This window comes from Balaenoptera ricei, chromosome 3, assembly GCF_028023285.1.
Source record: "Balaenoptera ricei isolate mBalRic1 chromosome 3, mBalRic1.hap2, whole genome shotgun sequence".
NCBI lineage: Eukaryota > Metazoa > Chordata > Mammalia > Artiodactyla > Balaenopteridae > Balaenoptera > Balaenoptera ricei.
The window spans coordinates 173,416,097-173,442,162 of NC_082641.1; the positions used below are offsets into that span (position 1 = coordinate 173,416,097).

Here is a 26,066-nt window from a genome sequence, read left to right on the forward strand (position 1 = left end):
CGGGGGGGTTTAATATTTATTTATTTACTTTGGCTGCACTGGGTCTTAGTTGCGGCATGTGGGATCTAGTTCCCTGACCAATCTACTTCCCCTGCACTGGGGGCATGGAGTCTTAACCACTGGACCACCAGGGAAGTCTCTATGTCTCGTGTTTATTATCCACCACCCTCCACTCGAATTGAAACCCCTTGAGGATGGGAGCTTTGTTTATTCACTCCTGTAGCTCAGACATCTAGAAAGTACCTGGTGCATAGTAGGTACACAATACATATTATTGAAGGAACGGATAAATGAACAAATGAATGACTTGCTTTACAATATCTGACTTATGGAAATTTTGGAATATCTAATTTTGGAATATCTCAGTGTTGACTTTTTAATAGGTTTTCATTTTCTTCTTCCTCCCTATTGTTTCCTGTTTGAGTTCAAATCCCATCCTCGGTGCTCTAGAATTCTCTCCACCCACAGGCATACAGCCCCCATGCTCCAACCTTCTGTATTTTTTGTTTTTTTTTTTTTAGAAACTGTTTATTTTCCGTCAACCTACTTCCATTTTAAGAGTTTGTGGAAGAGCAGCTTAAGACCACTCAGTGGTTGTTCCTACCCATTCAGTGGCCTGAGGAGTGGGAGCTGCAGACCAGTCTTCAGTGGCAGGCTAAACAGTCAGTGGGGAGCTGCTGAATAGGCACAGAGGGCACCTGCAGCACCTTCGGACCAGTCCGCCACCTCAGGCTGAGTAGCAGTGAACTCAGGAGCTGGAACAGTCCATTCACCCTGAAATTCTTCCTTGGTCACAGCCTTCACAGCTGCCACCTGCTCTTCCTTTTCAATCTCTTCAGGATCTCTGTTGAAGTAGAAATCAGGCATGACCTCCCATGGGTGTTCACGGGAGATGGTGCCACGCGTGCGCAGAACTTCCCAGGTAAGCATCCACCAACTCAGACCCACTGAGTGAGCTCCCTTTTTAGGATCGTACAGCAGGATACATCAAGTTAGTCTGAAAACAGAAAGGCCAAATAATGCCTGAGAGGTCCAAGATGAAGAAATCATGGAGAAAAGCAGAAGAAAACACAGGCCATCTTTAAAATGTTTTCATCTCTCCTTAAAGCTTTCGTACATTAAAACCATACATTTGTAGCAAGTATTACTATCAAACTCCACTCATTGAGCCAGAGACCCTTGTGGTGTTGGCGAAAAACTTGCCCCTCATGTAGAACACTACCTACACTTGTGAGTTCATCGGCCAGTGGCTGTATTTTTACTAAACCTGAATCTCATGGAATAGTACCAACACTTGGGCCTTTCTGGGGGCATGACAGCTCTGTAGGTTTCATGTAAACAGAGACCAGGGTTTCTCAACCTCTGCACAGTTGGGTCCAGATCCTTCTTTGCAGTGGGGGCCGTCCTGCGCATTATAGGAAGTTCACAAGCATCCCTGGCCTCCACCCACTAGATGGCAGTAGCCCCCTCTGACCCCATTCACAACAATTAAAAATGTCTCCAGCTTTGTCAAACTCTCCAAGGAGAAAAGGCACCCCAGGTCGAGAATCACTGGGTTAAACGTTCCTCGCAGATTACCAAACCCACAATCCAATAAACTTCCCAGATAGTGCTCTTCGGGTTCGTTGTTAAACTAGCACCATTTTCTTTTTATCCATGTGAGACAAAATCCAAGTGCACACTAGAGCCAAAAAGTCCCCAGCCATGCCCAGAGGTGAACACAGCACCACTTCCACAACTTTCGCACCAAAATAGCATTAATCAGGAGGAAACATCAGACAAAGCCAAACTGAGGGGCATTCTACAAAGTACTCAACCTGCACTGTTCAAAAGAATCAGGGTCACGTACAGTGTGGTGACTAAAGTTAACAATACTGTATTATATATTTGAAAATAAGATCTAAGGGAGTAGAGTGGATATATGTATACATATGACTGATCACTTTACTGTACAGCAAGAAACTAGCACAACATTGTAAAGCAACCATACTCCAATAAAAATTAATTAAAAAAAAAAGAGCTTATGTCCCTGGTAATGGTCTGTCCTATTGATAACCTGGGACCACTATCAGTGTTAACATATATTAAAATATTCTATTGAAATTCTTGATTTTATTTGTCATTTAACAATTGAGGGATTTACTACTTGCAAGACACTGTGATGGGGTATGGGGAATGATTATAATATTTGGTGAGCACACACTGTATGCCAGACACTAGACAAAGCCTTTTCTGTGGGTTATTTTGTTCAATCCTTACAACAATCTTGTGAGGTAGGAGCTGTCCCTCCCTCCTCACTACATATTACAGAAAATGAGATGTGAAGAAGTTAAAGCTGATTTTTTTTTTAATTTTAAGTAAAAAAAAAAAAATCTTAGGGAGCAGATCTTAAAAGTTCTCTTCATAAGAAAAAGATTTTTGAACTATGTGCAATGATGAATGTTAACTAAACTTACTATGGTAATCATTTCACAATACATACATATGTCAACAAACAAGGACCTACTGTCTAGCACAGGGAACTATACTCAATATTTTGTAACAACCTATAAGGGAAAAGAATCTGAAAAATATTATACATATATGTGTGTATACATAAATATGTATATATGTATAACTGAATCACTATGCTGTACACCTGAAACTAACATGACATTGTAAATCAACTATACTTCAAAAAAATTAAAAATATATAGGGCTTCCCTGGTGGCGCAGTGGTTGAGAATCCGCCTGCCAATGCAGGGGACACGGGTTCGAGCCCTGGTCTGGGAAGATCCCACATGCCGCGGAGCAACTGGGCCCGTGAGGCACAACTACTGAGCGTGCGCGTCTGGAGCCTGTGTTCTGCAACAAGAGAGGCCGCGACAGCGAGAGGCCCGCGCACCGCGATGAAGAGTGGCCCCCGCCTGCCACAACTAGAGAAAGCCCTCGCACAGAAACGAAGACCCAACACAGACAAAAATAAATAAATAAATAAATAAATAAATAAATTTAAAAAAGAAAAGATGACTACTATCTAAAAAAATAAAAAAAATAAAAAATAAAATAAAAATATATATATACATATATCAAATCATGTTGTACACCTGAAACTTATACAATGTTATATGTCAATGAAACTGTGAAAAATAATATGTGTGTAAATGTATATACATATACCACTAAAGACGGATAGAGACATAGGGAGATGAAAATAACATGGAAAATGTTAATAATTGGAGAGTCTAGGTGAAGGGTTTGTGGATGTTCATTGTACTGTTCTTGTAATTTTTCTATAGGTTTGAACATTTTCAAAATAAAATGTTAGAAGAACAAGTTACCTAGTCTATTGCCAAAATTTTAATTAATTCAAGTATAGAATCTGGGTATCAAAATGCCCCCCAAGTTAGAGTTTAATAAAGGAAATAGAGGAAGAATATTGGAGATTTTCAGAAAATATTTGGTTATCAATACACATTTGCCATGGATGATCTACATTTTCCATCTCTACCCACCAGCAACATTGTGTTGTCCAGATTAAAGAGCCATTTTTCTCCTCTGAAAGTAGGAATGCTTTCAAGATTTGCATAAACCATTTCAGGGCCAGGGAACCTTAGGATAGATGCGAATCTTGGAATGTGGGTTGTTAGAATATTTTGAAGCTGGTGAGAAAAAAAAGACAAAATATCTGCAAGACAAAATAGGCATCTGCAACTCCCGGTCAACACAAAGATAAGTAGAAACGTCTCTGCCCTTGTGGGAACAGATTGAGAGGAGGGAGTTGATGGGTGTGAAGGCGATGCTGTCAAAATCCCGAAATAAAGATGTTCAAAACGCCCTTTCACAGCATGTCAGACAAATGCCGCGTGGGGACCTCGACATCCCACAGTGATTGAATGTCAAGCAGAGATTTTGAGAAAATGAGAGAGCGTGGAAGCTATACATGAAAACATACCCTTTTCCTCTCTTTCCAAATCTGGGTCAAAGTGCCCAGCTGTGGAACCAGGACAGTTTCTCAGCTGTCTGGGGAGCAACACCACCTTATCCAAGTCTATCAGGGTGCCAGAATAGTTGGGCTTCCTATTATTAATTGATTTGTTTGATATACATTCATGGAGTGCTTACGTTCTAGGTGCTATGCTAAGCTTTGGAAAACAGACGATTCTGCCAGTTCCTGCCCTTGGAAGCTTGTAGTACAGTGAGGAGTACAAGAGAAGTAGTAACAAGAGTAAATAGTAACAAAGAGAAGTAGTAACAAGTGTGGTAGATTGAATTACTGGTCCCATTTCTTTACCCCTCCTCAAACCATACCCTGCACCATGGGACTTTACTGTCATTCTCCCTAGAGGTAGAATCCCTGCCCCTTGTGTTTTAAAATAGTGTATTTTAGGGGGAATTCCCTGGCGGTTCAGTGGTTAGGACCCCGTGCTTTCACCGCCATGGTCCCAGGTTTGATCCCTGGTCAAGGAACTAAGATCCCGCAAGCTGCCCAGCGAGGCAAAATAAATATAATAAAATAAAAATGTATTTTAGAAAGCTTGACTTACAGTAAGACCAATAGATCAGGAGATGATTTCCATCGAAAAGATAGTTTATTACTCCAAGTTCCCAGAAGGAGGCGTTCATGCCAAGCCATGTGAGGCCACACATGGATGCACCAGGGTCAGCCAGAGGAAGAGGGAAGGGGAAGTGTGGGTAGGAGACTTTATTGTGTTTCCCTTAGGAGGAAACAGGTGAGGCTGGGTAAAAAGACTCAGGATTGGCTAGTTTGAGTACTTTCAGCAGTCCCTGGATATAGGTGCTGCCCCAAGTTGTCCAATACCTGAGCTTGAGTTGATTAGGTCAGGTGGATAGTGGCCCTGAGTGCAAGAGCCCAATAAAAGAGGTGGTTGGAGTGTGAACTCAGGATTGCTTGGTTTGCACAGGAAAGGTACAGTCATAGGCAAGTTGTTTATTATCTCTAGGAAATGACTAACCCTAGGAGGGGCAGTATCTGCAGGGTCAGCAAGACCCCAGATGTCAAAGCATCAGAATACAGAAAAAAAAAAAAGAAGACATAGTTAATACACGTTGATACTGGGTCATATGACCTGCTTTGGTCAATGGAATGTAGTGGAAGAATCACTATGTCATTTACAAGCCTAGACCTCAAAAGACCTCATGTGTTTCCACTTGCCCTCTTGTCTCTGTCATTACCAGGCAGAGAGCTTCCCCCTGGGAACAGCTACTTCTTTGGATGAGGCCCCAGAATAAACACATAGAGAGTAGAAGTGGACCTGGATGCAATCTACAGAGAAGCTCATGCATGAATCAAGGCAGGCCAGCTGATCCTCACATGCGTCAGCCAAGTCCCAGTCAACCCTCAGATGTGTAGGCAAGATTAAAAGATAGTTACTTTTGGAACATTCACCAAAGTAGCCCATATGCTAGGCTGGAAAGCAAGTCTCAATAAATTTTGAAAGACTGAAATCATACAGAGTATGACCACGGTGGAATTAAACTGGAAATCAACAACAGAAAGATAACTAGAAAAGTCCCAATTGTTTGGAAATTTAACCACATAGCTCTAAATAACCTATAGACCAAAGGAAAAAAAATCACAGTGGAAATTAGAAAATATTTTTAACTGTATGATAATGAAAATGTAACATGTAAAAAGCTGTGGGATGCTGCTAAAGCAGTGATTAGAGAGAAATTAGCTTTGAATGCCTATATTTCAAAGGAAGAAAGCTTAAAACATTGTCGTTTCAAGATACTGAGTATTGGGGGGGTTCTTTTCTTATGCAGCAATAGCTGACTACTACAATAACTAGCATCTACAGTGTATTCTAAATACCTTAGAGGGACTTCCCAGGTGGTCCAGTGGCTAAGAGTCTTCGATCCCAAAACAGGGGGCCTGGGTTTGATCCCTGGTCAGAGAACTAGATCCCACATGTTGCAACTAAGAGTTCACATGCCACAACTAAAGATCCCACATGTTGCAACTAAAAGATCCCACATGCTGCAACTAAAAGATCCCACATGCTACAACTAAAGATCCTGCATGCCACCACTAAAAGATCCTGCATGCCGCAACTAAAGATCCCACATACTGCAATGAAGATCCCATGTGCCGCAACTAAGACCCAGCCCAGCCAAATAAATTAATTAAATAAATAAATATTTTAAATAAATAAATAAATACCTTATGAAGAATATATATTCATATATTTATATTATATCTAAAGATATTTATATATTTATATAAATTTATTAAAACCTTATAAGTGTAATAGGAGGAAGATACTATTATTTTCTCCTTTTTTAGATGTATGTAAACAGAGTCACAGAGTTTATGTAAATAGCTAATGAGAAACAAAAGCAGGATTCAAATTCAGGCAGACTGACTCTGGAGTCTAGGTTCTTAGCCACTTTGCTATACTGCCCTTAGAGGAGAAAGCTAATGATTACAACATTGTGATAAGTACTATTAATTCACAGAGGTGGGAGGGGCCTAACTCAGAGGATAAGAAAAAAACTTCTGGAAAGAAGTGATGCTTGAACTGAGCATTGAATACAAAAGGAATTACATAGATGACTAAGAGACAGTCAAGACTGATGAAAAAGTTGTGTAAAGGCCCACAGCCATGAAAAACACAGCACAGATTTCGGTGTGGCTGGCCCATAGGGTAGGCATGAGTGGCAGCAGGAAATGAAGTTGAAGAGCTAATCCAGACCCAATCAAGAAAGGTATTGCTAAGAGATGAATGGGTACAGAAAATGTGATATATATATATATCACATATATATATACACACATATATATATCTCACATATATGTATATACACACACACACCATAGATTATTACTCAGCCATAAAAAAAGAAGGAAATAATGCCATTTGCAGCAACATGGATGGAACTAGAGATTATCATACTAAGTGAAATAAGTCAGAAAGAGAAAGACAAATATCATATGATATCACTTATATGTGGAATCTTAAAGAAATGATACAAATGAACGTATTTACAAAACAGAAGTGCAGCATGGTCAAAAGAAGAACAACAACAACAAGACAGTATTTGGGACTTCCCTTGTGGCACAGTGGTTAAGAATCTGACTGCCAATGCAGGGGACATGGGTTCGATCCCTGGTCTGGGAAGATCCCACATGCCACAGAGCAACTAAGCCTGTGTGGCACAACTACTGAAGCCCACGTGCCCTAGAGCCCACACGCCACAACTACTGAGCCCGCATGCTGCAACTACTGAAGCCTGCTCGCCTAGAGCCCATGCTCCACAACAAGAGAAGCCACCACAATGAGAAGCCCGCGCACTGCAACGAAGAGTAACCCCCACTCACCGCAACTAGAGAAAGCCCACGCGCAGCATCAAAGACCCAATGCAGCCATAAATAAATATTTATATATAAATTTATTTTAGAAAAATAAAATAAAACAAAATAGATAAAAAAAAAAAACAAGGACCTACTGGATAGCACAGGGAACTACATTCAATATCTTGTAATAACTTATAATGGAAAAGAATCTGAAAAAGAATATATATATCTCTCCAAATTACGTTGCTATACACCTGAAACATTGTAGATCAACTACACTAGAAAGAAAGAAAGAAAGAAAGAAAGAAAGAAAGAAAGAAAGAAAGAAAGAAAGAAATAAAGAAAGAAAGAAGAGAGAGGAAGAGAGAGAGAGAGGGAGGGAGGGAAGGAGGAAGGAAGGAAGGAAGGAAGAAAGGAAGGAAGGAAGGAAGGAAGAGAGAAAGTCTTGCTGAGGCATTTAAATTGAAGTTTTATCTCAAAATCTTCAGAGTTTCAAGCCTGGTTAAGTAGGGAGTTGATGTGATCAGATTTGCACCTCAGAAAGATCAATCTATAGTATGGGGGATTGGAGAGGAGACAGGAAGTTAAAATAAATTCAGTTGAGAGGCCACTGAAGCACTGACAAAAACTCTTTCCTTAAGCAAATGTTGGATAGGTTCTTCTGAGCCCTCTTTTCAACAAGGCCTCATCCTTGGGCCCTGTCCTCAGCCTGCCTAAAACAGTCCAAGCAAAGAATCCCGCTAAGTCATCCCCTAAGGTGATATCTGATCACTGTGGCCTGCCTTCAGCAAGAGTCCTGTTAAGTCAGTTTGGCAAGAATCCCCCTAACTTTGAGGTCTCCGCTGACCCTCTCACTCTGCTTGTTGGCTATGAGTCTTTGCCGCATTTGGACTTGAGCCCAGTTCTATACTGAAGTCTCTTTTTCCCTGTTGCCATAGTACTAAATAAAATCTATCTTTACTGCTTTTAACTAGTGTCTGGCTCTACCTCTCTTTGACAGTACCCATATGAGTTACAAAAATCTGAACTAAGGCATTAGCAGTGAAGGTCCATTCACTCATCAGGCATTCATTTAGCACCCACTGTGTGCCAGATTTTGCGCTAGGCCTTGAGGATACAGCAGTGAGCAAAAGAGGCAAAATTCCCTGCACTCATGGAGCTGATATTCTAAAGAGTCAAATGTGAGAGTCAGATACAGGGTATAATCCAAAGTGATGAGTGACTGGTTCATTGTGAGAAATGAAAAGAGAGAGGAGAGTCCAGGAGGACATTCCCATCTTCAGTGGTCTGACAGGCAGATGGAGAAGGGAGTGCTGGAGTGAGAAGGTTTGGTTAGTGAAATACCAGAATCATCTCTGGGCATGATGAAAGTCAAAATCATATGTGCAATCTTAAAAAAAAAAATGCGTTCATAGAAACAGAGAACAGATTGGTGGTTACCAGAGGTGGCAGGGGTGGACAAAATGGATGAAGGGGTCAAAAGGTACAAACTTCTAGTTATAATATACATAAGACATGGGGATATAATATACAGCATGGTGACTATAGTTAATAACACTGTATTGTATGTTTGAAAGTTGCTAAGAGAGTACATCTTAAAAGTTCTCATCACAAGGAAAAAAAATTCTGTAACTGTGTATGGTGGTGAATGATAACTAGACTTATTGTGGCAATCATTTCACAATATATACAAATATCAAATCAGTATGTTGTATACCTGAAACTAACGTTATATGTCAATTGTATCTTAATTTTTTTTAATTTAAACATTCCAGTGAAGATATCTCATCTTCAGCAGGAAATATGATTCTGGAACTTAGGGGAGAGTTCTGGGGCTGCAGAAGAGAAAGCATGTTGTTTCTAGCTAAGGCACTTGTGTGGGTGAGAAGGGTCAGTGATAGTAGAGAGAAAAAGAGGAATAAGGACAGAAATCCAAGGGGAAGGGGGACCCATCTATGGATTAAAGAGTGTGGTGACCATGAAGGAGATTGGAAAGGAATGTCTAGAAAAGGAGAAGAGGGTGTATTAGTTTCCTAGAGCTGCCATAACAAAGTACAGTAATGTAGGTGACTTTAAAAAAACAGAATTTATTGTCTCACAGTTATGGCATCCAGAGGTCTAAAATTAAGGTGTTGGCAGAGCCATGGTCCTCCTGAAAGCTCTGGGAAGAATCCTTCCTTGCCTCTTCCTAGCTTCTGGTGGTTGCTGGCAATCTTTGGTGATCCTTAGCTTGTAGCAACATCACTCTCATTTCTGCCTTCTTCTTCCCATGGCCATCTTCCACTGTGTCTCTCTGTGCCTTCAATGGCCTTCTCATAAGGATACCAGTCACTGGGGCTGTGATGATTAATTTTATGGGTCAACTTGACTGGGCCACAGGATGCCCAGATGACTGGTTAAACCTTATTTCTGGATGTACCTGTGAGAGTGTACCTGTGGGAGGGGGGAAGGGGAGGGTGGGGGGGAGGGGAGGGGAGGAGGGAGGGGGAGGAGGAGGAAATCTCTTCCTAGATATATATAGATATAGATGTATGTAGCTATATAGAGAAAGAAATGGAGATGGAGGTAGATAGATAGAGATATAGATATACAGATAGCTACATAGATAAATAGATACACAGATAGATACATAGATAAATATTGGGTTGGCCAAAAAGTTCCTTCGGTTTTTAAGGAAAAATAAGTCACCAAGAACTTTATTGAACAATGTATACACCATTTTGTTCCACTACCTTCTGCCATTTTTCAGACAACTTCAAAATTCCATCTTCCCAAAACTTTTTATCTTTTTGAGCAAAGAACTGTTCCAGGTGCCTTTTATAGTCTTCCAGGGAATTGAAATTTTTTTCCATTAAGAGAATTTTATAAGGACTGAAATAAATGGAAATAGATACACGGATAGACACACAGATACATAGATAGATGACAGACAGAAGTTCTATTGGTTCTGTTTCACTGGAGAACCCTAATACGAAGCCTGTCCTAATACAGGATGACTTCAACTTAACTAATTACATTGCAAAGACTTTATTTCCAAATAAGGTCACATTCTGAGGTTCCAGGTGGACATGACTTTTGAGGGGACACTACTCAACCTTGTACAGATAATTGAAAACCCAAGGCAGACACTTCTTTGCCCCATGTCCCATGCCCTTAGCCCACCTCTGATTTCAACACAGAAGCGACATAAGTTCTGTGCATCCACAATGCCTCCCACCTCAAGTACAGTCCATGATAACTCCTTTTGCTGCCTCAGAGATTTTCTGAAGCTACAGAAGTCTCCTCTGCATGCAGGTGCAGCCCAGGAGTACAGGGGAGATCAAGCCCCCAGGAGGAAACTCTGAGCCCATGGAGAAAGGGAGTCAGTGGGTGAATGTCCCAAACTCCCTCCTACACAGGGCCCACATTGAGGTGTATTCTTCACCATGTGCCCGCAGTGATAACCAGCTCAACAATGCAGCCTTTATTGGGGTTCCCTTCTTCCTTGTCTCCCTCTCCCAGCTTCTCTGCTACTACTTCCTGAAGCCACTTTCCAAATAAACTATCAGAAAAACAAAACTAAGACACAATGGCAGAGAACACGTTTAAAGACAAAGAGTGGTCATAATGTCAAATGCTACAGACAGACCACAAATTACAGTCACAGTGAGACAAAAAAAAGAAGAAGAATTGGGATTTGGGGAAAAGAAAGCCATTTCAAATCACTAATTCATCCCAAGGCCAAAGGAGAAGTATTTAGTTCTATTCTGAAAATAGTTAATTAAAAGTTATAGAGAAAGTAAATAAATATGTTTCCCTCTATCTCTACCTGTCTTATTTCTCTTCTTCCAACTTGTGGGTAAAGGCATTGGAGATATTCAAAAGAGCAGAGTTGCTAAAAAGACATGAAAAAACTTGGTAAACCCTCCTGATATGAGTTCATACCTAGGGACCAACCCATAACACCTGTGCTCATTCTAAGAGAGGGAATAAAAATACAGTTTCTCATCTTAAAACTCCAGGTACATTATGCTAAGCAAAATAAGCCAGATACAAAAGAACAAATGTTGCATGATTCCACTTATATGAGGTCCCTAGAATAGTCAAGTTCATAGAGACAGAAAATAAAATGGTGGCCGCCAGGGGCTGAGGGGAGGGGAAATAGGAAGTTACTGTTTCATGAGTACAGTGCTTCAGCTTGGGAGGATGAAAGGGTTCTGGAGATAGATAGCAGTGATGGTTGCATGTGATGGTGGTGATGGGGATGGAGTGTACTTAATGTCACTGAACTATATACCTAAAAATGGCTTAAATGATATATTTTATGTTATGCCTATGTTGCCACAATTTTTTTAATCCAGGGAGGCAATAATAATTGTTTCAGGCAAGAACCATCATTAGATACTAAAATTAGTGGTCAAAAGTTTGATGAGAAATAGGATATTTGCAAAATCTCAAAGCATTCCCTACACAAGACAGTGCTTCATTCCTTTTTATGGCTGAATAATTTTCCATTGTGTGGATATACAACGTTCATCTATTTACCCATTGATGCATATTTGGGTAGTTCCCTCCTTTCGGCAATTATGAGTAATGCTGCTATGAACATTTGTGTACAAGTTTTTGCTTCCAAAATACCTCTTTCCAGTTCCTTGAGGTGTATACCTAGGAATGGAATTTCTTCTGCTATTTTGGCAACTTTTTTTGTAAGGCTGACATTCTTTCCAAATGTTAGAAAAAAATAAATAATCAAAATCCAGGTAGGATTTGTGAATAAATTCACATTCGTGGAGCAAATTAGAAGGAAAGGGTAAATAAAAGAACTCTTTCTGAGACAACGTCTAATATCTGGGTGCGGCGACAGATTTCCTGTACCCTCCTGTGGGTGTCATGCGCCAGAATGGGTAATGCAGTTCGAAGACCAACTGGTGAGAACCACAGGGACTCCAAGCCTTGCAGACACATGCGATCCGAAGCATCCGCGGAGTTCCAGGCAGCAGTGAGGCGAGCAAGTTGGAAGGACATAGCAGAAGAGTGCAAATGAAAAGCTGGATGAAGCGACTTAATGACACAGTGTCCTTTACACCAGTGATTTTGAGAGCCTCCGAGAAGCTGGAAATGTCCTACCTCTGGAAGCTAGTAGTGGTTACTTGGGTGTATACAAATGTAAAAATTCATTGAGCTGTATGCTTAAGATGTATCCATTTATGGATCTAAGTTTTAGCACCAGCACGCCTTTCCTACCACTGCAACTGTTCCCACCCCCAGCTAACTGCTCTTCTTCAGTTTCCAAGGCTCTCTGTCCACACTTTAAATTTGCTATAATTATATATACCAAGGGTTGATGAGCCTTAAAGGACCAGGAAGTAAATATTTTCAGCTTTTCTGGTCAAATGGTCTCTTTCGAAATGACTCAGCTCTGCCCTTGTAGCATGAAAGTAACCATAGACAATAGGTAAACAAATGGGCATGTCTGTGTTCCAATAAAACTTTACTTACAAACACAGGTGGAGGGCCAGATTTGGCCCTGGGGCCATAGTTTGCGAACCTCTGATATTTACCATGCCTGAATTGCTTCATCTCCTCTACCAAGTGTAACTACCTTGAGACAAGGGCAAGTTTTTCCATCCCTGTAGCTTCACCATCTGGTCCAGCACCTGACACAAAATAAATGATTGTCCACAACCAAATCAGTGAGTGATTTAATTGATTGTTTACTCAGCTTGCACCTAAATGAGAAGTGCAAGCAAAAAAGCAAAGTTGAGTAATATAAGGGCATGACAAAGGATGCAGCCTCACACAAGGCATAAAAAAAACCTTCCAAGTAGCCCCAATACTATGGGGGTTCTGGCTATTACATTCAATTCATGATTACTGAGTACAGAATTTCCTTTAGAGTGATGAAAATGTTCTGGAATTAGATAGAGGTGATGGTTGTGTTACCCAAAAACTGAGTTTGCCTCTTGGTGGATATCGAGCCAAAAGGCACAACCAAGCCAAAGATCAGGAGAAGGAAGGATTTATTACCTGCAGCAAGTAAGGGGAACACCGGGGATATTTCCCAAAGCAATGTCTCCCCAAACAGCAATATTGGGGAAGTTTTAAGCTAAGGGTACATGCATATTCATGAAGGGGCTTAAGCAGAGGAGAACTCAGCATAGAATTGGAGCAAAGGTCGACAGAGTCCAAGCTTTAGTTGACTGAGTCTTGAGGGTCAACATCATCATGCCATCTTCCACCTGGGTGGGGGCCTTAGTTCCTGCAGAACTCAAAGACATGTATCAGGTTTTTATGTATACCCTCGAGGAGGAACTAGGGCTCTGTTTTATCATCGAACTATTGTTTCTTGACTGCTTTTCCCGTGTTCCTGCATTCCCTCACTTCCCTGAAGATCACTGATTACTGAGACCTGTTCAAGGGCAAGCATTGCATCCAGGTTTAGATCACAAAATGGCTTAGGCCAGAAATGGCTTCACTTACGTCAAGAAAGCCTGTCCTGGGCACTTCCCTGGTGGTCCAGTGGTTAAGACTCTGCACTCCCAATGCCGGGGGCCCCTGGTTTGATCCCTGGCAGGGAACTAGATCCCACATGCCACAACTAAAGATCCCACATGCCGCAATTAAGACCTGGAGCAGCCAAATAAATAAATATTTAAAAAAAAAAAAAAAAAAAAAAGCCATGCCTGGGACTTCCCAGGCAGTCCAGTAGTTAAGACTCCGCATTTCCAATGCAGGGGGCGCAGGTTCGATCCCTGGTTGGGGAACTAAGATCCCACATGCCGGGAGATGCAACCAAAACAGAAAACAAAAGAAAAGAAAGCCATGTCTGGTTCTCTTTCTCTGGGGACCCCTACCTTATCTGCCTACAATTGCACAACCCTGTGAATGTACTAAACGCCACTGAATTGTTCATATTTAAATGGTTAACTTTATGTTTTGTGAACTTCGCTTCAATTTTTTAAAGCAAAAAAATAAGTGATAGACAAATGTGAAAACTTTGCTAAAAGGAAAAACAAAGGCTCCCTCTGGCTGCTGTATGGAGAATAGACTTACTACAAGGCAGGAGCAGATGCTGAAGTTACCTAAGTCCTCCAGCTTCAGTCATTTTACTTCTGTCGGTTTCTGAAATATTTCTTGAGAGACACAAAATGTTTGGTCTCAGTGCTACTGGGACGCTTAGCTTCTTGGTCTTAGGAAATGCCAAGAAATGAAGGTGCTGCCACTGGGCAAGCTGGTGGGGTCCACAGTTTGACAGTCTCGTACAGATACTGCCCCAGATTTGGCATCTTGTAGTAGTAGCTAAAACCCTTGGTGAGCTTGCTATGTACCAAGCACCATATTAATCTATTTACTCTTTTTTTTTTTTTAAAGGAATTCCTTTATTTTTTTTTTTAATTTATTTTTGGTTGTGCTGGGTCTTCGTTTCGGTGCAAGGGCTTTCTCTAGTTGCGGCAAGCGGGGGCCACTCTTCATCGCTGTGCGCGGGCCTCTCACTATCGCGGCCTCTCTTGTTGCGGAGCACAAGCTCCAGACGCGCAGACTCAGTAGTTGTGGCTCACGGGCCTAGTTGCTCCGCGGCATGTGGGATCTTCCCAGACCAGGGCTCGAACCCGTGTCCCCTGCATTAGCAGGCAGATTCTCAACCACTGTGCCACCAGGGAAGCCCTAATCTATTTTCTCTTGAGCATACTCTTGGGAGCTGATGGGCTGTCTTGTCATCCTTTGTGCAGTAGACCCTCTAGTGCTACACGTCCCTTTCTTTCAGCCCCTTCTGCTTTCAGCCTCAGGGGACAGTTCCTGCCAGCTTCACGTGACCTCTTGCTGATTGTGTCCGATCTCAAGACTATGCCACACATCTTTTCACTTAATCCAGCCTTCTCCAACCCTGCAGGTTGGAGAAAAGTGTGGGCTTGAAGACCCCTGGGGTGCAGCTTGTCACGGTTAACATCAACATACCACATCACATGTTCCCTAACAGGATATAATCAAAAGGACTGCCATAAACTTAAAGTCTGTGTCCTTCCAAATTTCAGGTGTTAAAAGTCTAAGTGCCCATGTAATGGTATTAAGAGGTGGGGCCTTGGGCTTCCCTGGTGGCGCGGTGGTTAAGAATCCATCTGCCAACTCAGGGCACACGGGTTCGAGCCCTGGTCTGGAAGATCCCACGTACCGCGAAGCAGCTAAGCCCGTGCGCCACAACTACTGAGCCTGTGCTCTAGAGCCCGTGAGCCACAACTACTGAGCCAGTGTGACACTACTGAAGCCCATGCGCCTAGAGCCCGTGCTCCACAATGAGAAGCCCGCGCACCGCAACGAAGAGTAGCCCCCGCTGTCTGCGACTAGAGAAAGACCACACACAGCAACGAAGACCCAACACAGCCAAAAATAAATAAATAAATAAATAAATGTATTTTTTTTAAAAAAAGAGGTGGGGCCTTTGGGAGGTGATTAGGTCATGAGGATGGAGCCCTCGTGAATGGAATTAATGCCCTTATAAAACAGACCCCAGATCATTCCCTCAACCCTTGTGCTACCTGGAGACAAAGCAAGAAGATGCCGTCTATGAACCAGGAAGCCCTCACCAGATGGCAAATCTGCCCGTCCCTTGTTCTTGGTCTTCCCAGCCTCCAGAGCTGTAAGAAATAACTGTTTGTTGCTTAAGCCACCCCATCTATGGTGTTTTGTTATTGCAGTCCAAACAGACTTAAAACAAAGACAATACAACATCACTTCTATGAATTCCGGCCAGCAATGCATAACCTCATACCTAGAATAGTCAAATCCATAGAGACAAAAAGTAGATGATGGTTGCCAGAGGTTGTAGAAGAGGGGAATGGGCAGTTAGTATTTACTGGGGACAGAGTTTCAGTTTGATGATGAAAAGAGCTCTGGAGATGGTTGGTGATGATGCCTGCACAACAATGTGAGTGGGGTTTTTTGTTGTTGTTTTCTGAGGGTTTTGTTTGTTTGTTTGTTTGTTGTTTTTCAGCCGTGCTGCAGGCTTGTGGGATCTCAGTTCCCCGATCAGGGATTGAACCCGGGCCACAGCAGTGAAAGCAGCAAATCCGAACCACTAGATGACCAGGGAACTCCCAGTGTGAGTGTATTTAATGCCACTAAACTGAGCACTTAAAATGGTTAAAATGGCAAATTTTATGCTATACCTATTTTACCACAGTGTTTTTTTTAATTGAAGTATAGTTGATTTACAGAGTTGTATTAGTTTCAGGTGTACAGCAAAGTTATTCAGATATAAATATATATAGGTATATATATTTATATTTATATATTCTTTTTCAGATTCTTTTCCATTATAGGTTATTACAAGATATTGAATATAGTTCCCTGCGCTACACAGTAGGTCCTTGTTGTTTATCTCTTTTACATATAGTAGTGTGTATCTGTTAATCCAAAACTCTTAATTTATCCCTCCCTCCCCCCGCCTTCCCCCTTGGTAACTTAAGTTTGTTTTCTTTGCCTGTGAGTCTATTGTATCATTTTTTAGATTCCACATATAAGTGATATTATATGACATTTGTCTTTCTCTGTCTGACTTACTTCACTTAGTATGATAATCTCTAGTTCCACCCATGTTGCAGCAAATGGCATTATTTCCTTCTTTTTTATGGCTGAGTAGTATTCCATTATGTATATATACCACATATTCTTTATCCATTCATCTGTTGATGGACATTTAGGTTACTTCCATGTCTTGGCTATTGTAAATAATGCTACTATGAACATTGGGGTGCATGTATCTTTTCAAATTAGAGTTTTCATCTTTTCTGGGTATATACCCAAGAGTGGGATTGCTGGATCATATGGTAACTCTAGGTTTCGTAGGGGGGGTTGTTTTTTGGTTTTTGGCTGCCCACGGGATCTTAGTTCCCCAACCAGGGATCGAACTCGTGCCTCCTGCAGTGGAAGTGTGGAGTCTTAACCACTGGCCCACCATGGAAGCCCCTAGTTTTAGTTTTTTAAGGAACCTCCATACTCTTCTCCATAGTGGCTGCACCAATTTACATCCTCACCAACAGTGCAAGAGGGTTCCCTTTTCTCCACACCCTCTCCAGCATTTATTATTTGTAGATTTTTTTGGTGATGGCCATTCTTTACCATAATACTTTTAACTGATTTTCTGGGTGTAGAACTATAATCCTATTTCTACAAGCACTTGTAAAATAAAATTTTTAAAAATGCATAACCTCATTCTGAGAAAATATCAGGAGGGACATTCTACAAAATACCTGGCCAGAATGCTTCAAAAATGTTAAGATCATGAAAGATAAGGAAAGACTGAGGAACTGTCACAGACTGGAAGAGACAAAGGAGATGTGACACTAAATGAAATGTGCTGTCGTGGATGGGTTCCTGGTCCAGATAAAGCTTTCACTAGTGGAAAACCTGGTGAATTCCTAAGAAAGGCTGTAGCTGAGTTAATAGTATTCTACTAATGTTGATTTCTTAGTTTTGATAAATCTCTGGTTATATAAGATGTTAACATTCAGGGAAGCGGAGTTAAGTATATAAGAACTCTCTGTACTCTCCTGGTAACTTTCCTGTAAATCTAAAATCATTTCAGGGCTTCCCTGGTGGTGTAGTGGTTAAGAATCCGCCTGCCAATGCAGGGGACATGGGTTCCAGCCCTGGTCCAGGAAGATCCCACGTGCCACAGAGCAACTAGGCCCGTGCGCCACAACTACTGAGCCTGCGCTCTAGAGCCTGCAAGCCACAACTACTGAGACTGCGTGCCACAACTACTGAAGCCCGCGCGCCTAGAGCCCGTGCTCCGCAACAAGAGAAGCCACTGCAATGAGAAGCCCATGCACCTCAACGAAGAGTAGCTCCTGCTCGCCGCAACTAGAGAAAGCCCGCGTGCAGCAACAAAGACCCAACGCAGCCAAAAATAAAAATAAATAGGGCTTCCCCGGTGGCGCAGTGGTTGAGAATCCGCCTGCCAATTCAGGGGACACAGGTTCGAGCCCTGGTCTGGGAAGATCCCACATGCCGCGGAGCAACTAAGCCCGTGAGCTAAAACTACTGAGCCTGCGCGTCTGGAGCCTGTGCTCCGCAACAAGAGAGGCCGCGATAGTGAGAGGCCCGCGCACCGCGATGAAGAGTGGCCCCCGCTCGCCGCAACTAGAGAAAGCCCTCGCACAGAAACGAAGACCCAACACAGCCAAAAATAATAAATAAATAAATAAATTTATTAAAAAAAATAAATAAATAAAATAAAATAAAAAAATAAAAATAAATAAATTTTTAAAAATTAAAAAAAATAAAATCATTTCAAAATAAAAAGTTTAAAAAGAAAGACTTCAGGTTTTGACCTTCAGCCGATGAAGAACCTGATCCAGTGGATAAATGTTCCTGCCTCCAGCTTTCCAACAGACATTGCTAGGAGGAATCTTTACCCTGTGGCCCACGGCAGTGACCGCAATAACACACCTTATCTTGGCTTTTCCCCCTTGTTGGTCACAGTCTCCCAGCTCTCTCACTCCTACTCCCTGGGGTCACCTCTGACAAGGACCCCTCTCTCTGGCCAAACTTTAGTCAGGCTCCTCTGAGCTCTCTCTGGCCAGCCCTTGTCCTTGTCCTGCTGAGCCCAGTTGAGCAAGAATCTCCCCACACTTGACACATAACCAAGTTCCTCTTAGTAACTCTCCATCCACTGATTCCCCCACGCTACCCATTGGCTATAACCTCCCAGCTGCCACTGCTGTATTAGGAGTTGAGGTCAGTCTCTCTCCCCTACTTCCATAGTCTTGAATGAAATCTTCCTTGCTTGTTTAACACTGTCCAGTGCCATTTTTCTTTGATGCCTCCCAAATAAACAACCTGATCCCAAGTCCTTATCTCAAGGGGACCCAAACTAGGACAATCACCCGTTTAACAGATGAGGAAAATGAGGCACAGAAATTAAGGTGTTCTCCCAAGGTCTAACAGCCAGGAAATGGTTGAGATAAGGCATCAACCAGACAGCCCAGCACCAGAGTCTGCCCTCTTGATGACTACACTATACTGTCTCTAAGAATTAAAGTATTTTCCACTTTAAATTTCACTAATTTAAACCCAGGTTTGTATCCCCATGATTCCCTAACACAAACTCAAACACCATTCTCCTGCCAACTTATTCAAATAACGTGTGTAGGGCAGAGAAAAGTGACAGCTTGAAACTACTCTAATTTTACTTACAAATAATTTGGTTGATTCATGCTGTTTTCTCCAAAACCTTCCAAAAAAAAAAAAAACCTGGTAATCTGGTTGGTGTTACAGAATGCCAAGTTTGTCACATACATCTCTCACAACTTCTACAATTCTCCCTCGAAAGCAACACTCAAAAGCAGTCAGTCACAAAACTAGAGTAGTAAACAAGGGATATTCCAAGACAGGAAAAAGTTAGCTTTCTAAAACAGATGGAATGAGAAAAAAAGGAAGGAGGAGGAAAGTGAAAGAGCAGCTTCTGGAAGAAAGAAACTTCAGTGTTCCATGTTGTAAAGATCATTAACAGGGTAAAAAAGAGCTAAGTTGCTATAACAGACACCCAAAAATGTACCAGTATAATGAATGCAGAAGTATGAACCTTATTCAGGTAACTGTCCTCAGGTAAGTGGTCCTGTTGTGCATGGCAGCTGCTCTCTGTTTGATCACTCGGGACCCAGGTACTTTCATTCCCTTGCTCTGCTATTGTATTAGTTTCCTAGGGCTGCTCTAACAAACTGCCACAAACTGGGTGGCTTAAGACACCATTTATTCTCTCATAGTTCTGGTGGCCAAGAGTCCAAAATCAAGGTGTTGGCATGGCCATACTTCTTTGGCCTGTGACAGCAACATTTCAGTCTCTGCCTCTGTCTTCACGTGGCCTTCTTCTGTTTCTCTCTGCAGTGCCCTCTTCTTATAAGGACACCAGTCATATTGGAATAGAGCCCTCTTAATGACCTCTTCTTAACGTGATTATATCTACAGAGACCGTATTTCCAAATAAGGTCACTGCTGAGATGTTTTTACCTACACTTTTGACACCAAGTGTATTTTTTCCACACCAATAACCTACTTTCCAACTCTCTGGACACCAACTGGGTGTCCAACAATTCAATTCAGTTCTGACACTAACTACTCAGAGTTCATGCCAGATGCCAAAAGTTAAGGGCTCAGTTCCACAAGACTGTCCCCCATCTCATGTGCCAATCACAAATCCTGGGCCTCCTGTACTTATGACCAACCATCTATACATCAGGGGCTCACACGATCCCCTCTCTGGGTTCAATAATTTGCTAGATCAGCTCACATAACTCAAGGAAAACAGTTTAGTTACTATTACTGGTTTATTATAAAGGATATTATAAAGGATACTTTATACACTTAGAATAACTGAGGCTAGGAAATGATATAATTTGGTCAAGGTCATACAGTCAGTAAGTGGCACAGGGAGGATTGGAATCCCTGCTTCTCTACTATGCAATGCTGCTTATCAAATATAACAGGACCCTTCTCCATCAACCAAAAACAAAACATTTACCATATGTCTGCTTATTTATTCAAAAAATTTGATGAGCCAGTCCTTACCCTCAAGAGGTTCACAACTTAAAAAAAAAAAAAAAATCCCCCGCATCCACTCTCTCTTTATTCCGTTAAGTAATACAACCTCCTGAATTGTAGGGGTACACATGGCCCCCAGCTAGAAACTACATTTCCCAGGAACCCTTGCTGCCAGGTGTGGCCATGTGACTACGCTGAATCCCAATGGGATTCAAGCAAACATCAGAGCAATTTGGAGGTCATCTCCTTAAACACAAAACTGCTCGCCTTAGACTTCCTCCTCCCCCTTCTGCTGGGAACTTGGATATAGAGGCAAGCCAGCTCCTACTGTGTATCTGAGGACAAACCCTAGGAGCTGGAATAGCAACAAGATGGAAGGAATCTGGGTTCCTGGATGACCTGATGGAGCACAGAAAAGAATTAATACCCAATCCTACATGACATTATTTGCCCCTGTTTAATTTTAATCAAAGACTTGAGTCCACACAAAGTCTGTGGCGAATGAAATGGAATGACGTACTATAAAAGCTTGTTATAAACATTCCATAAAGCTAAAAGCCATGCAACTAATTACGGTAAAATTATTATGTGCAGGAAGGTAGCTGGCGCGGATGCAAACTTCATGCAAAGTTTCCATGAAAAAGGCATCCATTTTAACAGAATTAGAATAAGATGCACTGTCCTTCAACTTGGGGAACACAGCCTAGGCTGGATTTCAGCCCCCTTTCCAGCCTCTCAGCCAGGCACAACATGAAGAGCCATACACAGCAGTTTATATCTATACGCAGAAAAAGGGGGGTGGGATCTTGTATTTAAATGAATTTTATATAAAGTGAATCGTTTTGAGTGCACTGAGGAAGTTTTCTATTTAAAGAAATCCTGCTGCGAATTCCTTTGCAGAGAATGCTTTCCTAATGGAATTAGTCACCAATGAGTCATCTCTACAAAATTCAGATTCGTGATTTGGTCTTAGCAGGATCTGGCCGGAGAAGTCAGATGAATTATAGATATCGGTAATAAATTATAGAGTACTCAAAAGCAAAAGAGGAAAGAAAAAAATGGCACGTGGGTGTGAACCGGATGGACACAGGGAGATCTTCAAAGTGGTCCCCACCAGCACCTGATCTTGGCCGGGATCTGCCCGCCCGTGGTTGTCATTTAATGGTCATGGGGATAGAAAATCAGCTTCTGTCCAATCGGAAAGTAAATGAACGAAGGGACAACACAGAACAACTCGGAGAAGCGTCATCAAGTTGAGCTAAAAGGCTGTGAACGAACAAAGGAAGCCTAGGCCTTCAAGTTCTCGGCCCGCCCCGTCCCGGTTGCCCTGACAACCGAGCGGGCGTCAGAGCAGAGCCTGGGACACGTGGCCAGCCTCCCGAAGGCCCCGGCGCACTGGCGCTCGCGCATGCGCCTGAGGACGGGCGTTGCGCTGCGGAGGCCGCACCGACCTTGGGCTCCTCAGACCCTGGCTTGGCTCCTCCTCATCTGTGAGAGCGTCGCCGAGCGGGGAAGCGGGATCACAGGGACCCAACAGGGATAAGAAGCTCGTCTGGGCGCCCCCTTAGTGCTGAGGGCCCTCTGAGGGGACTCTGGAGAAGACACCCGCCTTCCAGGCCGGCACCTTCCTTCAAAGCTATGAGACCGCACTCCAGGTCCCTGGCTAGACTCAGTTTCCCCATCTGTAGAGTGGGGGTTCACAGTTCCTACCTCAGAGGCCGAAGAAGATTCATAAAACTGGAAACAGGGCGGGCTCCGTGGTGACCGCTCAGGGGCCTTCGTGGTGGGAGTGGTAGGGTGAAGGGGTGCCCTTCAACAACCCGAGGAGGTGGGCATATTATTCTCTTTTTTACAGGGAAGGAAACTGAAGCCAGAAAAGTGAAGTGAGACCCACTCAAGGGGCTCAGCTAGTGCCTGGCAGAACGAGGAGGGGAAGCTGCCCACCGTGGGGTCACCCCCGCTGGAGGATCTAGGGGTGCGATGCGCCTTGTGCCTTGGCAGGAGTGAGCGGGTTGTGTTTAAATGTTGGGAGTGGGAAGAAGGAGTGAGGGCAAGACATAGCAGCCCCAAATGCCCCGAATACCATCCGGATTATAAACGGGATGGGGAAAGTGATGGATTTAGGAGCCCAAAGATGCTTACCTTTTGAAACAGTACCTTTGCTGGCAAATTCTTCAGCCCGCCTAGCATCTCCACCAGGGTCCACATTCCAATCTGAGCTCCCATTTTGTTTCCTGTGCTTCTAGCGCAGGGTTTCTCTACATCAGCACTACTGATATGTGGGGCCGGATCATTCTTTGTGGTAGCGGGGACCGGCCTGTGCACTGTGAGATGTTTCTGTCTAGCAGCGTAGCCAGCCTCTACCCGCTAGATCCCGCGAACATGACCCCCCAAAGATGTCACAACCAAATGTCCCCTGGGAGACAACTCTCCCCAGTTGAGAACCACTGACCAGGGCCAAAAATTAAAAGACAGATCAGGGCTTCCCTGGTGGCGCAGTGGTTGAGAGTTTGCCTGCCAATGCAGGGGACATGGGTTCGAGCCCTGGTCTGGGAGGATCCCACGTGCCACGGAGCAACTAGGCCCGTGAGCCACAATTACTGAGCCTGTGCGTCTGGAGCCTGTGCTCCGCAACAAGAGAGGCCGCGATGGTGAGAGGCCCGCGCACCGCGATGAAGAGTGGCCCCCGCTTGCCGCAACTGGAGAAAGCCCTCGCACAGAAACGAAGACCCAACACAGCCATAAATAAATAAATAAATAAAAATTAAAAAAAAAAAAAAAAAAAGACAGATCAATTTATTCCTTTTTCACTAAGTAAATTTTGAATTCGTGAACCATGTTCTATGCCCCGAAGTATATATTATATTATTTCTCGCTCTCTCTGGAGACCCTAAAAATAGCCCAATTTTCTGGAAACTGGTTATCGCAATTGGATTATATGAAGTACAATGGATGATTGTAACAGACAGGTCAACTGTGGAATAAGCGTTGAGCAAAAATCTGGAGACCTGGGTTCTGTACCAAGTTCTGCCATTACAAACTCTGTGGCCTTTTCACGTAAGCTCTCTGGACTGATTTTCCCGTCTGTCAAATGAAGACAGTGAGATGATTTCTAAGGACCTGGAAACGCTCAGATTCTGACAAGATACCTCCCCCAACCTTGAAGTTATTTAAGCCACCCAGCCTCCCTCTCAGTGCCCCCTTCACTCCCAAATGTCTTTTGTTACTTCTCGCAGCCTCCTGGCCTGGTTCCTTAAACACATCTTAAAGAGTCAGTCCTTCCAGGCTTTTGTTACCACTCAGACAAACTATTATTCCTGATTCTAACAAGTAAATTATGGTGGTGTTTAACACAGCAGAGGCAGAGGCTTGTTTGTGGGAAATTACGGTGTTTAAGCACAAGACACCCTGATGTTTGCGTGAGGAAAAATAAAATTAAATTAAAACTGACCTTTTAAAATGCCCCATGATGTGGTGCTTCAATTATAGGAATGTCCCAAGCATCTACGTAAATTATTCTGAGCTGGCTGGTCTTCATACAAAAAGCCATAGATCATCCCTTTAATTAATTCTCTTCAGCATCCACCTGCCTTTCCACGTACTCTGCAGTTGCCAGATTGGAGTAATGGATCAGAAGATTCTATGACCTATCTTCAGAGAGCAGAAACTTGAAGGAATCAGGATCCTGCTCATAGAGAATGGTCTGGCCAGGATGATGCAACCTGAACCCACCAGAATGTAAGCTCAAGAGGGCAAAGATTGCTGCTGAGGGCCCGGGTTCAGTCCCTGGTAGGGGAACTAAGATCCTGCAAGCCGCACGGTGCAGCCAAAAAAAAAAAAAAAAAAAAAAGAGGGCAAAGATTGCCCGTCTTGTTTATCACTGCATCTCCAGTGCTTAGACCAAAGCTAGACACCTAGTAACACTGAATAAATGTGTCTAATGAATGACTGAACAAGGCATATTTGGGTAAGTCATACATAAAGTCAATCTAAATATTTTGCTTGTGGTTTAAGATTATGTTTCAGCCTTCTAGGAAGTTTTGGTGTACTAGACAACATTTCCCTTTTTTCCCTCCTCCCTTTTTTCTATTACCCTCAACAGTTCTCTCATCTGACAAAGCATCTCCTCCCTCATCTGGGTCGGCTCTGTGTAATCAGCACCCTTCTGGAGGGCGGCATTCACATGTGTTCCTGGTCGCAGGAGGAGAAGGAATTTATTACCTGGAGCTCATGGTGTGGGGGACGGGGGGCAGTTCTGTGGTCCCTAAGCCTGATTCCTGTGCCCCGCCCCTGCTGTGTTGCATACTGGTCTTATCCCAAAAGCTTGTTCTATATGCTTGTGGTTTGCTGTTTGAAAACATCACCTTAATGCAGGTGAGTCAGACAGTGGATGCCTGACTCACCTTTTTTTTTTTTTTAAGATTTTTGTTTTTATTTATTTATTTATTTATTTTGGCTGCGTCAGGTGTTAGTTGCGACACACAGGATCTTCTTTGTGGTAGGCGGGATCTTTTTGTTGTTGTTGCAGCATGCGGGCTTCTTAGTTGCAGCATGCGGATTTCTTAGTTGCTGCATGCACGCGGGATCTAGTTCTCTGACCAGGGATCGAACCCAGGCCCCCCTGCATTGGGAGCACGGAGTCTTATCCACTGGACCACCAGGGAAGTCCCAAGGCTCCGAGTTCTGACTTTCTCTTAACGTCTCCATGCTTTTATTAGATCCATCTCAGAAGCAACAAAAGGAGAGACTTCCTCTTAAAATTGTCAATAGTACTCATTTCTTTTGGACAACACACTCCTTAAGGAGGAGAACCATCTGTAGTAAAAGTCTCTATTGGGAATTCCCTGGCAGTCCAGTAGTTAGGACTCTGCTCTTCCACTGCAGGGGGCACGGGTTCGATCCCTGGCTGGGGAACTAAGATCCCGCAAGCCACATGGCACGGCCATAAATAAATAGATAGATAGATAGATAGATAGATAGATAGATAGTCTCCATTTGGCCAAGGGGCTGGTATGGGTAAGGGTGTCCATTCCATTTCTCCCATAGTTCAATTGTCTGTATATAGCAGTTACATCAAGCCTAACTCCCAAACATTCTTTTTTAAGATTTTAATTTGTTTTAAGGGTGATATTCTGGACACACGTCTTTTCTTTAGGGCCATTTCTCCTATGGACAATGTTTATCGTCATGAATTGATGTAGTGACTCAACATAGATGTCCTAGATGCAGAAGACCAAAAGTTACAAGTACT

General features: G+C 42.9%; 1 non-coding gene across 1 annotated transcript; it reads right to left on the reverse strand.

The window, feature by feature from the left end:
• Window positions 1–1,130: 1,130 nt before the first annotated feature.
• LOC132364199 (small nucleolar RNA SNORA62/SNORA6 family) lies at window positions 1,131–1,291 on the reverse strand. The gene has a single exon (XR_009502746.1). It is a non-coding gene; the product is annotated as a small nucleolar RNA SNORA62/SNORA6 family (small nucleolar RNA).
• Window positions 1,292–26,066: the final 24,775 nt, after the last annotated feature.